Source organism: Salarias fasciatus, chromosome 23 (genome assembly GCF_902148845.1).
Source record: "Salarias fasciatus chromosome 23, fSalaFa1.1, whole genome shotgun sequence".
Classification (NCBI taxonomy): Eukaryota; Metazoa; Chordata; class Actinopteri; order Blenniiformes; family Blenniidae; genus Salarias; species Salarias fasciatus.
In genome coordinates this window covers 28,760,480-28,773,415 of record NC_043766.1, presented here as the reverse complement: position 1 = coordinate 28,773,415, position 12,936 = coordinate 28,760,480, and the positions used below count along the sequence as shown (strand labels likewise).

General features: G+C 50.5%; 1 pseudogene; it reads left to right on the top strand.

The window, feature by feature from the left end:
* The first annotated feature begins 8,127 nt into the window (after nt 1-8,127).
* Nucleotides 8,128-11,669, top strand: LOC115381284 (uncharacterized; annotated as a pseudogene).
* Nucleotides 11,670-12,936: the final 1,267 nt, after the last annotated feature.

The following is a 12,936-nucleotide window of genomic DNA, read 5'->3' as shown; positions in this document are numbered from 1 at the left end:
AACGTAAGAGGACAGCTTCCTCCTCTGTAAGCTCCACGTCCTCCAGCTTCTTGTAGTGTTCAACTGTTCCCTCCAGTTTTGACACTTTGTCTGATGAGTGCCTGAGGACATCCATCTCATCTTTAAGAGACTGGGCTTCACCAGCCAGAGGTGAAACAAATGAACCTTTATGAAAAGCAACTGCCGATAGCTCCCAGGGACCCATCTCCAGATGTAGAGCCAGGCTAATGGTCAAAATCACCTGACTGGAGGATTGACCTTTCGTGCATGTTATCGATTGATGGGGGAAAACGGAGATTCCGGAGGAAACCTCTGCAGCATCTGGAGACACTTGTGGATTCCACAGTGCCATCAAATATATTTCGCTTGTTCTGAATCTCTGAAGTTGATTAGAAGTTATGACTATAAATGGAAAAGCATAATCAACCACTCAGTGGTGAAAGCAGCCAACAGCTACTTTCACACAGCTTTGATTCGAAAGTTTGCTTTGACTTTTCACAGTCTTGTGTTACGTGCATTTTCGAAAAACACACCCACTGGGGTTTAACTATTATCTCAAACAGTATTTATTTCATCAAAACATACAGCGATTTAGCGACAGCCTCGTCTCTCAATCGTGAACGTTTCATCACCTCGAGGTGAACCGAACGTAAAGGAAAAAAGTCACATTTCACAACCAGAAAACCTCTGCTAATTCTTCATACTGTCTAACACATACCTGTTGTTGTTGTTGTTGTTGTTGTTGGCGGCACTGACAAGCGTTATAAAGTCTTCACCCTGAAATGGAGAAGTTCTGATCCAGAGGACTCTGAACGTTCGCTGAAACACACAGCCGGTTGGATTTTAAACCTGTGAAGACCGGCCAATTAGTGCTGTGACGTCCAAGAACGAGTCGTTCATTTGAACGTCTCTTTTAAGTGAACGATGAGAGCCGGTTCACAGCTGTCCGAGAGCTGTTCATTTGAGCAAATTGTCCATGCTTCCTTCACGTGTCCCGGTACTGGTTCTTCAGCTGCTCCTTCTGTTTAAAGTTAACAAACTTGGCCACGATGGGTCTGGGTCTGGTCTACCCAGGTCTTTTTCCTCGCAGGTGATGCAATCTGTGGAAGGACATGTTTTTTACCGCTTCCCCTGCTGGCTTCAGGTGCATTTTAAGAAAACTTTAATGTCGTCTCGGGGTCCTCCGTCTGTTCTGGGATTCCAGAGAACACTAAGTTGTCCCTCCTGCTTCTACGTCCAAGTAGTCCGCAGATGGAGAAGTAGCTCTAGACAATTCCTCATTCCACTGCCTCTTAGCTTTGGATGAGGAAGCAAAGGGGCTGGATGTTTGGTTCGGCTTCCCCATGACGATCCGGTCGAAGCAGCGATCTATGCATCCCGTCAGGCAGGCCGAATCTTCCTCGCTGTGCTCCAGGGTGTCCCTAAAACACACTAAGTCCTCTACTTCTAGAACTTTTTAGTCAAATGAACAAAAACAGTACATTTAAGTGAATGAATTCATCTTTCAGCGCACTTAGCTTGAATCTGACCCTTCACAGGAAGTGGGTCACCTACCACATACCCAGCTGTTTTTTTTTTTTTTTGTTTGTTTTGTTTTTTTAAGTGGAATTTATTTTCAAAGAATAAAAATACAGAAATCATTTAAATCTACATCTTTGTTTAAATCAGAATGGATAATGGCAGACATTTTTAAAAGAACTTTAAAAAAGCTGGGATTACTTTGAATAGAAACATAAACATGTTACAACACATGTTCTCAGCCTGGTTGGTAGTGTCCAACGGAAGGGACAGGCCCATACGGTTGGTACCAACCTGACTACAGGAATTGCCGGTAGGTGCCGCAATGCGAGGACCAACCGCCTTCAGGGCTCCACTCTGGGTTTTTCTCGTAGGGGGGGGGGGGGGGGGGGGGGGGGGGGGTCTCCTTAGCCTTTGTGTAACCTCCGTTACAAATAAACAGAGCACTTAATGATTGAGAAAATGGGTCAATAAATAGGAATAAATAACTTTAAAATAACAGTTAAAAATGTTATTACATAAATATCATTTACATAAGTAATTCATTGGTTTTAATTGTTTAAAAAGAAAAAGTATTGTACACTTTTGTTTCGATAGTTTTTCAAACGCGCCCCCTCCCTCACCCATGTGAGTTGCGTAAGACAGAGAGAGCAGCCTTGCTGCAGCACAGCAATCCAGCCGTTAACAGTAAACTACGAGAAATAACTAAGAGAAATCAAAACTTGTCTAACCAAACCGGAGGAGGAGTGTGAGCCAAAACGAGTTTTAGCCACTACCAGACAACATAAAAAGGAACCAAACTAAAACTTTTGTTTGAACCTTAACTGAAAGATTAAGGTGAAGTCAATTTAAAAGGTTCTTTAAAGGTGCGTTAACTGAGTTAAGTGCCAGTAATCCACAGAACATACTACAGCACAAATATATACAAACAATGAAACACATACCGGTGAATCTTTATATCATCACAAGGCCCCTTCGTGCCCCAGGCAAAACGTCTTTCTTCTGCTTCCGTCCTTCCATTGTCTTTGTTCTGTCATCCCTGGTCTGGACTGTGTGCTGTTTGTAACTGTCCTGACATGAATTCAAGGTCAGAGATTTGTTGACTGCAGGATTTTCCTTAACCTCTGCAAACGACTTCAGTTTACTTGTGTGAGGCTTGAAGGTGAGAGGGCGTGACAGATTGGCCTTCAGGTCGAAGCTCTGCTTCTTCTGGGTGCTTCTTCTGGGTGGTGGACATGCTCGTGTTGCCTGTGAACAGGAATGGCTTTGGAGTTTTTGTTGCGGTCTGCACAGCTTTGGGTTTTGCCGCCTCAGCAGCAGGCCTCTGTGGCGTGCTGGAGGCCATGCAGGGAGACATGCGAGCTGGGGTCTTGATCACAGATCTCTTGTGCTCATCAGCCACAGCAGCTTCTGCGAACCCAACATTGATCCTGCAAGTGGAGAGGACAAATGATCTGAAAGGAACATCTTCCTGGCAGGTTACTTCAGAGGAGCTTTACTGGCTGAAAACAGAGTGTGTCTGCGAGGGTCTTCTGCTGCCTTCTTGGACGGAGCAGGACTGAACAGGCCGGGTAAACAGGGATTGATCTAAACTAATAAGCAAAAGCCAGATGCACCGATTAATAAATATGAGGTCTGATGCCAGGGGAAACAGCGGATGCCAACAGGCAGAGCAGGCAAACAGTTCATATGTACGCAGATCTGGATGGCCAGGCTGGACAGGCTGGTGGAGTCCAGCGGATCTGGGCAGTAAAGTTGGAAAACCTGGTGAGAGCACAACCAGCCAGAGCTGGAAAAACCCAGTGGAGACAAAGCAGCAGCGGTCAGACGTCTGGCCACAATGTCAGCAGCAACGCGTGCATTTAAATCACCTGCACCTGAGACAACACCCCCAGCATGAGCATGCTAGCAGCTAGATCTAACAGGGCTGCTATACACAAACATACATACCTGTCCCAGGCTGCAGACACACGCACCCACGCACACGAGGAGAGAGACAAAGAGCACAAAGGCGAAGCTGCACAGTACCTAGGCTGTGACCACATGCGAGTTGGCCAGGAGACGGCATGCGCTACGATGCTATGGGCATCGGAGAGAGCCCTTACCACAGTCAGTGTGGAGAACAGACTCGCACCAAGCAGAGATACCAGTTAATCAGCACACCGATCACACAGCAAACCCAGTTGCGCCTGATTACTTCTGCCGTAAAAGAGACACTCCGGAATACACGGATGTGACGCAGAGACGGACAGGGGAGAGACTGCAGCTTAAATAGCACTCCCAGCTGATTACTCAATCAGCTACACCTGCATGCACCACGGGCAGGGGAGGGAGGGAGGGAGAGGGGGAGACGGGGAGAGGGAGAGAGAGCTGTAAAATCCCTTTATTGCTCAGTATAGTGCACTACAGTACTATATTCAGCCGAAAAGCCAAAACCAGTAACTCACAAATTCATGAAAACCAAACACAGGCAACAAATCCCTTAAAGAATGTCCAGTTGTCAATCTCCTCCCACCTGACACAAAACCTCCCTCACAGCCCACAGACCATTGAAGGCCTGCACATCGTCCATCACGTGAAAGAACGCAAATTCCACTTTCAGCCTTGACTGAATCAGGCCTTTCAAAATGTTAACCAGGTCTGTGCTTCCAGACCCTAGGGCCTGGTTCTTACGGGTCAACCATACGGCCAGCTTGGCCGAGGCAGAGAGGAAGTTTAACAGGCAGTGCACAGCCTTTTTTCTCGCTGAATATCTGGGGCCAAAAATGAACACTGGGAAGGTGAAAGTTTCCCCAAGGGCAAGAAACCAGGATCTTAAGACGGTAAAAAGAGGAGGCAACCGCGAACACTCTATGAATAAGTGTTGCAGTGTTTCAGGTTGGTTGCAGAACCCGCACTCCTCTCGCGCCCTGGACTCGATGTGTGCTCTGTGTCTGTTCGTAGCGATCGCCCCATGCACCACCCTCCACTGGAGGTATGCTGTCTGCTTTTCAACGGGCAGCTTGTACAGGGTCCGCCAGCTGCCTTTCGGAGAAGAGTCTGGACCAAAGAACCTGGCCCACCTAGACTCCCTGACCGCAGACAGAGTCCGGAGGTTCAGGACCTTCACACAGGCTCGGTACAGGTCTTTCTTGGTTGCCTCCTTAAACCTGTCCAGGTTTGTCCCTCTGAAGGAGAGTAGCAGGCCCTCCTCCTCTCTCTATCCGCCCACCACAGTCCTGACAGACAACGGAGGAAAATCATACTCGCCCTCCTCACTCTAGTGCTGGATGACAGTCCGGTCCTTGAGAAAACCCCTCGGAGGCTGTGGCAGGGCCTCACAGAACTCCTTCACCACCCTCTGAATCAGCCTGAGGGAGGTGATGCCGCTCCTTTCTCGTCGCTCCTCCGCAGACCCACATGTCATCCTCACCAGGTGGCCCAGTTTGGTGCATCCTGCTTCTCTCAGGCTGGAACTCAGTCCCGCAGACTCCAGTGTTCGGGTCCGGATTAGTCCACTTGCAAACAGTGGCTCTTGCAGCACCCACATGCCTGGAGCCTCACCAGCCACCTAGGTATGGTCCAGGGTCTACCAGGCCTGCAGCATGGAGCTGTAGAAAGGCATGAGCCCAGTCAGGTCCAGGCTCCCTGGGTCCAGCAGGAAGAGCTGCTTGTCATAGTTCAGCCATCCGGCTCTCCTGAGCAGCAGACGGGCCATAGCCAACCAGCTAGGATCACAGTCCAATCCAATCCATCTTTATTTATAAAGCACAGTTTAAACAAACGCAAGGTTACCAAAGTGCTGTACATTAAAATAAACAATAAAAATAGACATTAAAACAGACAAAATAATAATGAAGGGTAAAAGACCTGTGCACATAAAATAAACAATTTAGGTGGTGTTAAAAGCCAAGGAAAAGAGGTGCGTTTTAAGAAGAGATTTAAAAGTGGCCACAGAAGAGGACTGCCTGATGTGCAGCGGCAGTTCATTCCAAAGCTTAGGGGCGGCAGCAGCAAACGCTCGGTCCCCTCTGAGCTTCCTCCTTGTTTTGGGAACCCTCAGGAGCAGCTGGTCAGCTGATCTGAGGGAACGAGTAGGTGTGTACGGGTGCAGAAGCTCAGAGAAGTACACCTGGGCAAGGCCATTTTGGGCTTTAAAAGCAAATAAAGAATTTTAAAATGAATTCTAAAATGGACGGGTAGCCAGTGAAGTGAAGCTAAAATCGGTGTAATGCGCTTGGACTTTTGACTGCCAGTTAAGAGACGAGCAGCTGCATTCTGCACTAGTTGCAGACGTGCAATGGAGGACCCATTTACCCCCATGTAAAGTGCATTGCACTAATCAAGTCGAGTGGTTACAAAGGCATGTATTACTGTTTCAAAGTGCTGTCTGTGCAGAAAGGGTTTAATTTTAGCCAATTGTCTTAGCTGGAAAAAACCACAGCTTTAATCTGGCTGTCAAACTTTAGTTCTGCGTCCACTTTTACTCCCAGATTATTAACAGTGGGTTTGGTGAACTGTGCCAGAGAACCCAGGTCGACTGGGGAGATCATGGGGGTGCTACCAAAAACGATCACTTCAGTCTTGTTCTCATTAAAATTTAAGAAGTTTCGAGCCATCCAGGCTTTAACGTCATCCAGACAATCTAGAAGTGGCTCAGAGGAGCCTCTGAGCACTCTAGAGTCGAAAGCCACTGATTTTCGACTGGATGTGGATCAGACCCTGGCCTCCCTCAGCCAGCGGTAGATAGAGGGCCACTGCTCTGATCCAGTGGTGTCCTGACCAGAAGAAGTCCAGGATGGTCCTCTGGATGTCCTCCACCCTCTGGGTGGAGTCACAGAAAACAGCCTGTGCCAAAGAGTCAAGGCAACCAAGTTGTTGGCTACCAGAACTCTCCCCAATACGACAACTGGGGCAGCAGCCATTTCCATTTAGACAACCTCGCACACACCTTGTCCTTCACTCCCTTCCAGTTCTTCATAAGGAACCCTACTGTGCCCAGAAAAACACCCAACACCTTCATTCCTTCCTTCCCCCACTGCAACCCTCTAGGAAGACTGGGCACTGCCTGCTCCCTCCACTCCCTGAGTAGCAGCGCCCCGCTCTTAGCCCAGTTCACCTCGGCAGAGGTGGCCTTTTCATACAGTGTGAGTGTTTCCTGCAGACACCTGACATCCTCCTGGCTACTGACAAAGATGTTAATGTCATCCGCATAGGCAGAAATAGCCGGAGGACGCTCAACGCTGCAGGACCCAGAGGAAAACAGTCCCCTGAGCCGCTCTGTCTGCACAGCATCGACTCGATGGCCAGGCTGTACAGCTGGCCAGAGGTGGGACAGCCCTGCCTTATCCCCCGTTGGACAGGAACTGGACGACTCGGCCCCGCCCCCACCTTCAAACACTGTGCACCATGATACAAGAGACCGATCCATGATACAAAACCCTCGCCAAAACCAAAAGCCTGAAGTGCAGAGAACAAATAAGAGTGATCAACCCGGTCAAAAGCTTTCTCCTTATCCACCGACACAATGCCACAGTCCAGATTAAACAATGTAGACACATCTCACATCTCTGATTAAGAAAATACTGTCCATGGTAGTCCTCTCTGGAATGCAGTAACTCTGATCAGGGTCCACAATACTGCCCAGGACCTCCCGGAGCCTGTTGGATAGAGCTCTGGACAGGATCTTGTAGTTGGTGCAGAGCAGAGCCACAGGCCTCCAGTTTTTCAAAAGAGTTAAATCTCCTTTCTTTGGAAGCAGGGACAGTACATCTCTCCTGCAGGACACTGGGAGGGATCCAGACCGCAGACCCTCCAGCAGTATGCTGTGAAGGTCCTGTCCCAGGACCCTCCAGAACCTTTTAAAGAAGTCAGTGGAGAGCCCGTCGATCCCCAGGGCTCGTCCTGAGGACATCTGACCCACAGCTTCAGTCGGCTCTTCAAGAGTCGGCTCACAGTCCAAAGAAGCTCTCTCGTCCTGACTGAACTGGGAGACCCTCCAGAAGCTCTACCCGACACTCCAGGTCACAGTCCTCTGCCTTGAGTAAAAATCCATAGCGAGGCTCCTCATCTCTGCTGGATCTGATGTAATCCTCCCACCTGGAAACTGAAGGCAGGACATCCTCTTCTTCTGGGCTGCCAACCTCTCCAGGTTGAAGAAGGAGGAGCTTGGGGCATCCATGTTCTTCAGCTGGAGATACCGGGACCTCACCAGTGCTCCTTTCACCCTCTCCTGCAGGAAGGAGCTCAGCTCCATCCTCTTCTCCTGCAGCAGGGGAGCGGTGGTGGGATCAGCCTGTCGGTGTAGTCGGCCCTCAAGGTCCTGGATCTCAGCCTCCAGGTCCCTGATGGCAGCCTTCAGATGAGAAGAAGAGTGGGAAGAGTACTGCTGGCAAAAAAACCCGAATCTGGGCTTTACCAGCCTCCCACCACAGCTTCAGTGAACCCAGCTGATCCTTTTTCTCCTGCCATTGTCTCCAGAAGGTCTGCAAGCTCTGGCAGAAGACCCGGTCCTGGAGCAGTTTGTTATTAAAGTGCCAGTGCCAGATGTGTCCAAGTTTGAGCATCAGTAGATGTATTGTTAACCGAAACCTCTGGGAGTACCAGTGACACCCAGGAATAGACTGGATGATGACTACGAAAAGGGTGGTGACATCTGGAGAGACAGAGGACGGCCGGAGAGATGGCAAACTGGAGTGGGGAGGGTTGGCAGCCCAAGCCACATCTTCTGAGAGGAAGATCCCAAAGCAAGCTACAGACACGACAACAGGAAAATACCCCCAGGGGTGCCCGAGAGTGGGGGAGGATGAGTACCCCAACAGGACAGATTTAAGAATGACGACTAAGGATAATGGCATAACGATGACGACAGTACAATGCATCTGCGGCAAAACCTGTAAGAATCAGAAGGGTTTAAAGATACATCAGGGCAGGATGAAATGTTTGTCAGTGGCAACGATGACTCAACGCACAGAAGTTACTTCTGGTCAGAAGGAGGAGGAGGAGCAGGAGGAGCTAGGCCCGGAGGCAACCCACAGTGCCCAGAGCCTCCCAGTGTCACCTACAACCACTGTCGACAGTTCGAATGCCATGCTAAGCCCCCAAGAAACAGCATCATCTTCAGGCAACCTACAGAATCTCCAAAACCAGCGAACTTCAACCAGGACAACTGGCCTGCCGCCTTCAGCTAGCCAGAGGATCCAGTGGCCCCAATCCTCAAAGAGATCTGAGTGGCAGCAGTTTGATGAGGATGTAGATCGTGTCTTGGGAGTGACAGCCAAAGGGGACGTGGACCATCGACTGGAAACTATGGCCACCCTCATTGTAAACATCGCGACTGAGTGTTTCGGAACTGAGGCTCCCAAGCCCACGCCATCGACTAATGCTCCTAACCACAGAGTAAGAAAGATCCAGGATTTCAGGAAAGACCTTAAGCTGCTAAAGAGGTGGTTCAGGTCAGCAGGGGAAGTTGAGAGAGCTGGCCTAGCAGACCTGAGAGCAATCCTACGGAAGCAACTCTTGACCTTGCAGAGGGCAGAGTTTCACAGGAGGAGGCGGAGGGAGCAGGCCAGGAAGAGAAGTGCTTTCCTGGCCAATCCCTTCAAGTTGACCAAGCAGTTTCTTGGCCAGAAGAGGTCTGGCCGCCTTACCTGCTCCAAGGATGCCATCGACGAGCACCTCAAGGCCATGTACAGTGACCCTATCGGAGAACATCCGCTGGGTCCATGTGATGCACTGGCAGTGACCAGAGCCCACATCAGAGTTCAACCTCAAGGAAGCCCTGCCTTAGTGAAGTCGAGGAAGTGGTGCGGAGGGCACGGGCAAACTCAGCCCCAGGCCCAAGCGGAGTTCCGTATAAGGTCTATAAAAAATGCCCAAAGCTTAGACATCGGCTTTGGAAGGCTCTGAAAGTAATTTGGAGGAGAGGGAAGATAGCTCATTCATGGAGGTATGCAGAGTACCGAAGGACGAGAAGTCTGAGAACATCAACCAGTTATGCGTTATCTCCTTGCTGCTTGTTGAGCAAAATCTTCTTCAGCATTGTAGCCAAAAGACTCTCCAACTTCCTGTTGAGCAACAATTACATCGACACGTCAGTGCAGAAGGGAGGAATACCGGGAGTTTCAGGTTGTCTGGAACATACAGGTGTGGTAACACAACTCATCAGGGAAGCGAGAGAGGGGAAAGGGGACCTGGCGGTGCTGTGGCTGGACCTCGCCAATGCCTATGGCTCGATACCCCACAAGCTGGTGGAAGTAGCACTAGAAAGACATCATGTCCCCCAGAAGGTTAAGGAGCTCATCCTGGACTACTAAAGCAAGTTCAGTTTGAGAGTCTCCTCTGGTGAGTTGACATCAGACTGGCACCAGCTTCAAGTTGGAATAATCACTGGGTGCACAATCTCAGTGACCCTCTTTGCACTGGCAATGAACATGCTGGTCAAGGCAGCTGAACCAGAATGTAGAGGTCCTCTGAGCAAGTCAGGAGTAAGGCAACCTCCCATCAGAGCCTTCATGGACGACCTCACGGTCACAACAACAGCTGTACTCGGAGCCAGGTGGATCCTTCATGGGTTGGAGCGTGTCATGAGGTGGGCACGGATGAGCTTCAAACCGGCAAAGTCCAGGTCTCTGGTAATGAAGAAGGGCAGAGTCACAGACAAATTCCGCTTCAGCCTGGGAGAAGACCAGATTCCATCAGTCACTGAGAGGCCAGTGAAAAGCCTTGGTAAGGTCTTCAACTGCAGTCTGAAGGATGCAGATTCTATCAAGGCAACCAGTGTAGACCTAGAGAGCTGGCTAAGGGCAGTGGATAAGTCTGGGCTCCCAGGAAGATTTAAGGCCTGGATCTACCAGCATAGGATCCTCCCAAGAATACTCTGGCCTCTCCTTATCTACGAGGTCCCCATGACGGTGGTGGAAGCCTTCGAGCGGAGGGTGAGCAGTTATCTGTGAAGATGGCTAGGATTGCCACGCAGTCTGAGCAGCATTGGACTGTATGGCAACACCAACAAACTCAGGCTCCCTTTCCGCTCAGTCAGGGAGGAATTTATTGTAACACGGACACGGGAACACCTGCAGTACTCTGGATCCAGAGATGCCAAAGTGTCCGGGGCAGGGATTGTTGTGAGGACAGGGAGAAAGTGGAGGGCATCCGATGCGGTCCAGCAGGCAGAGTCACGGCTAAAGCACAAGGCTATCTTGGGGACAGTGGCACATGGCAGGGCTGGACTTGGGAGCCAACCAGCGATTCATTTCGACTGTGTCAGTGGAAGAGAGAAGCAGAGGTTGGTGCAGGAGGAGGTGCGAGCCTCAGTCGAGGAAGAGCGAACCAGCAGAGCAGTGGCCATGCGAAAGCAGGGCTCCTGGATGAAGTGGGAGCAGGCGATGGAACGAAGACTCACCTGGATGAACATCTGGCAGTGGAATCCTCAGAGGATCAAGTTCTTGATCCAGGGGGTATATGATGTTCTCCCAAGCCCATCCAACCTCCGCACATGGGGCAAAATAGAGACATCTGCATGCCCCCTGTGTTCCAAAACAGGCACGCTGGAACACATCCTGAGCAGCTGCTCCAGGGCGCTGAGCGAGGGTCGGTATCGATGGAGGCATGACAAGGTCCTCAAATCCATCGCAGAGGCAATTAGCAAAGGGATCAAAGACAGCAGATCCACTCACGCTACAGCCAAGGCCATCTGCTTTGTCAGGGAAGGACAGAGACTGGAGAGAGCACCTAAGAACTGCTCGGCGGGTTTGCTCTCCACGGCACGAGACTGGGGGATGACAGTTGACCTAGAGAGGCAGCTGAAGATTCCATCACACATCACCCAGTCCAGATTGAGACCAGATATCATCTTGATCTCAGAAGCTACAAAACAACTCTTCCTCCTGGAACTGACGGTTCCATGGGAGGAGAGAATGGAGGAGGCCCAGGAAAGAAAGAGGGAGAAGTACCAAGAGTTGGTGGAGGACTGTCAAAGGAACGGGTGGAAGACCAGGTGTATGCCAGTGGAGGTAGGCTGTCGGGGGTTTGCGAGCTACTCCCTGAGCAAAGCCTACGGAACACTAGGCATTATGGGTGAGAACCGCAAAAGGGCCATAGGCAACAACGTGGAGGCAGCTGAAAGAGCCTCCAGGTGGCTCTGGTTGAAACGGGGAGAGCAGTGGTTGTAGTGGGGGTAGCATGCCACTTGGACACAGGCTGAGAATTGATCACCTCGGTTGGGTCGCCTAGAAGAGGGTGTCTGTTGCAAGACCCGAAACACCCAATGAATCTAGGATACAACACTGATGATGTGTCCAAGTTTGAGCATCAGTAGATGTATTGTTTACCAGTACGATGAGATCCTCTCCGTGGGGGAGAGGATCAGCTGTGAGGTGACAAGGTGGTGGTCTGTGAAACCAACCGGACTGATGGTGCAGTGAACCAGTTGTGAGGTGAGGGTTTTGGAGATGTAGATCCTGTCCAGTCTGGCTGCACTGACCCTGTTGTTGCTGACCCGGACCCAGGTGTACTGTCTGGATCTGCTGTGCTTCACCCTGTAATTGTCCACTAGGTCCAGCTGGGAGATGACGGAGGTCAGGGTGCGGGCGGATTATGGGTGGGGCTCTTCACCGATCCTGTCAATACAGAAATCTGCGGTGCAGTTAAAGTCCTCTCCGATCACCAGCTGGTCCTGGTAGTGAGTCATTAGCTGGTCTTTTAAAATATTAAAAAAAATTCTATTTGCTCCAATGGTTGGAGCATAGACGTTAAAGGGTAGACGATGTTGTCCAAAAGCACTTTTAGTCATACTGAGTGAAATGCCCCTTGCCCCCTGGGAGAAATCAATACATTATGTGGATGGAAAAAGGTGCCTGACAACTGTAGCGGCCAAAGGACAGTAAAAACTCCAACCAATTGCAAGGCGCGGACCGCTCTTAAGAAACCAATCAAATCCCTTCGCCATTCTACCAGCCCCCTGCGCGTGCATTTCAATGGCGTGCACTGGCCCTGGTTCAGTGCGCGCGCGAGCATTGCCAAGGTGCTCTTGGCGCTTGCGGGCGTGCTGCACTCGTATGCGCGTTGTGTGCAGGGAAGTCAGAAAGGTTAATAACATTGGAGGCGATCACAAACTCCGTGCGCGTGGCGCTGCCATGCGCTCGTGTGTGGCGCTTCCGCGTCCAGTGCGTTCGCTCCCAACGGGAGCTCCTCCAATGGGGTGGGAGCTGGGTGGAGCCTTGGGGAGATGCTACATTCGTGCTACATGCTAGTTTTCCAAGATTGCAGACCCTGGCTTTAACAAAACAAAAATAGTGTTCGTGATTTCTGCTCTGACCACCAGTAGCCTGCCGTGCACCACCTCCTCACAGGACAGAATGTTCACATTGGCAGAATCTTTAAACAGCACAGCGACTCCAGCACTGGAGGTTGTCCCATGGCTGAAGGTGCAGGAGCCCC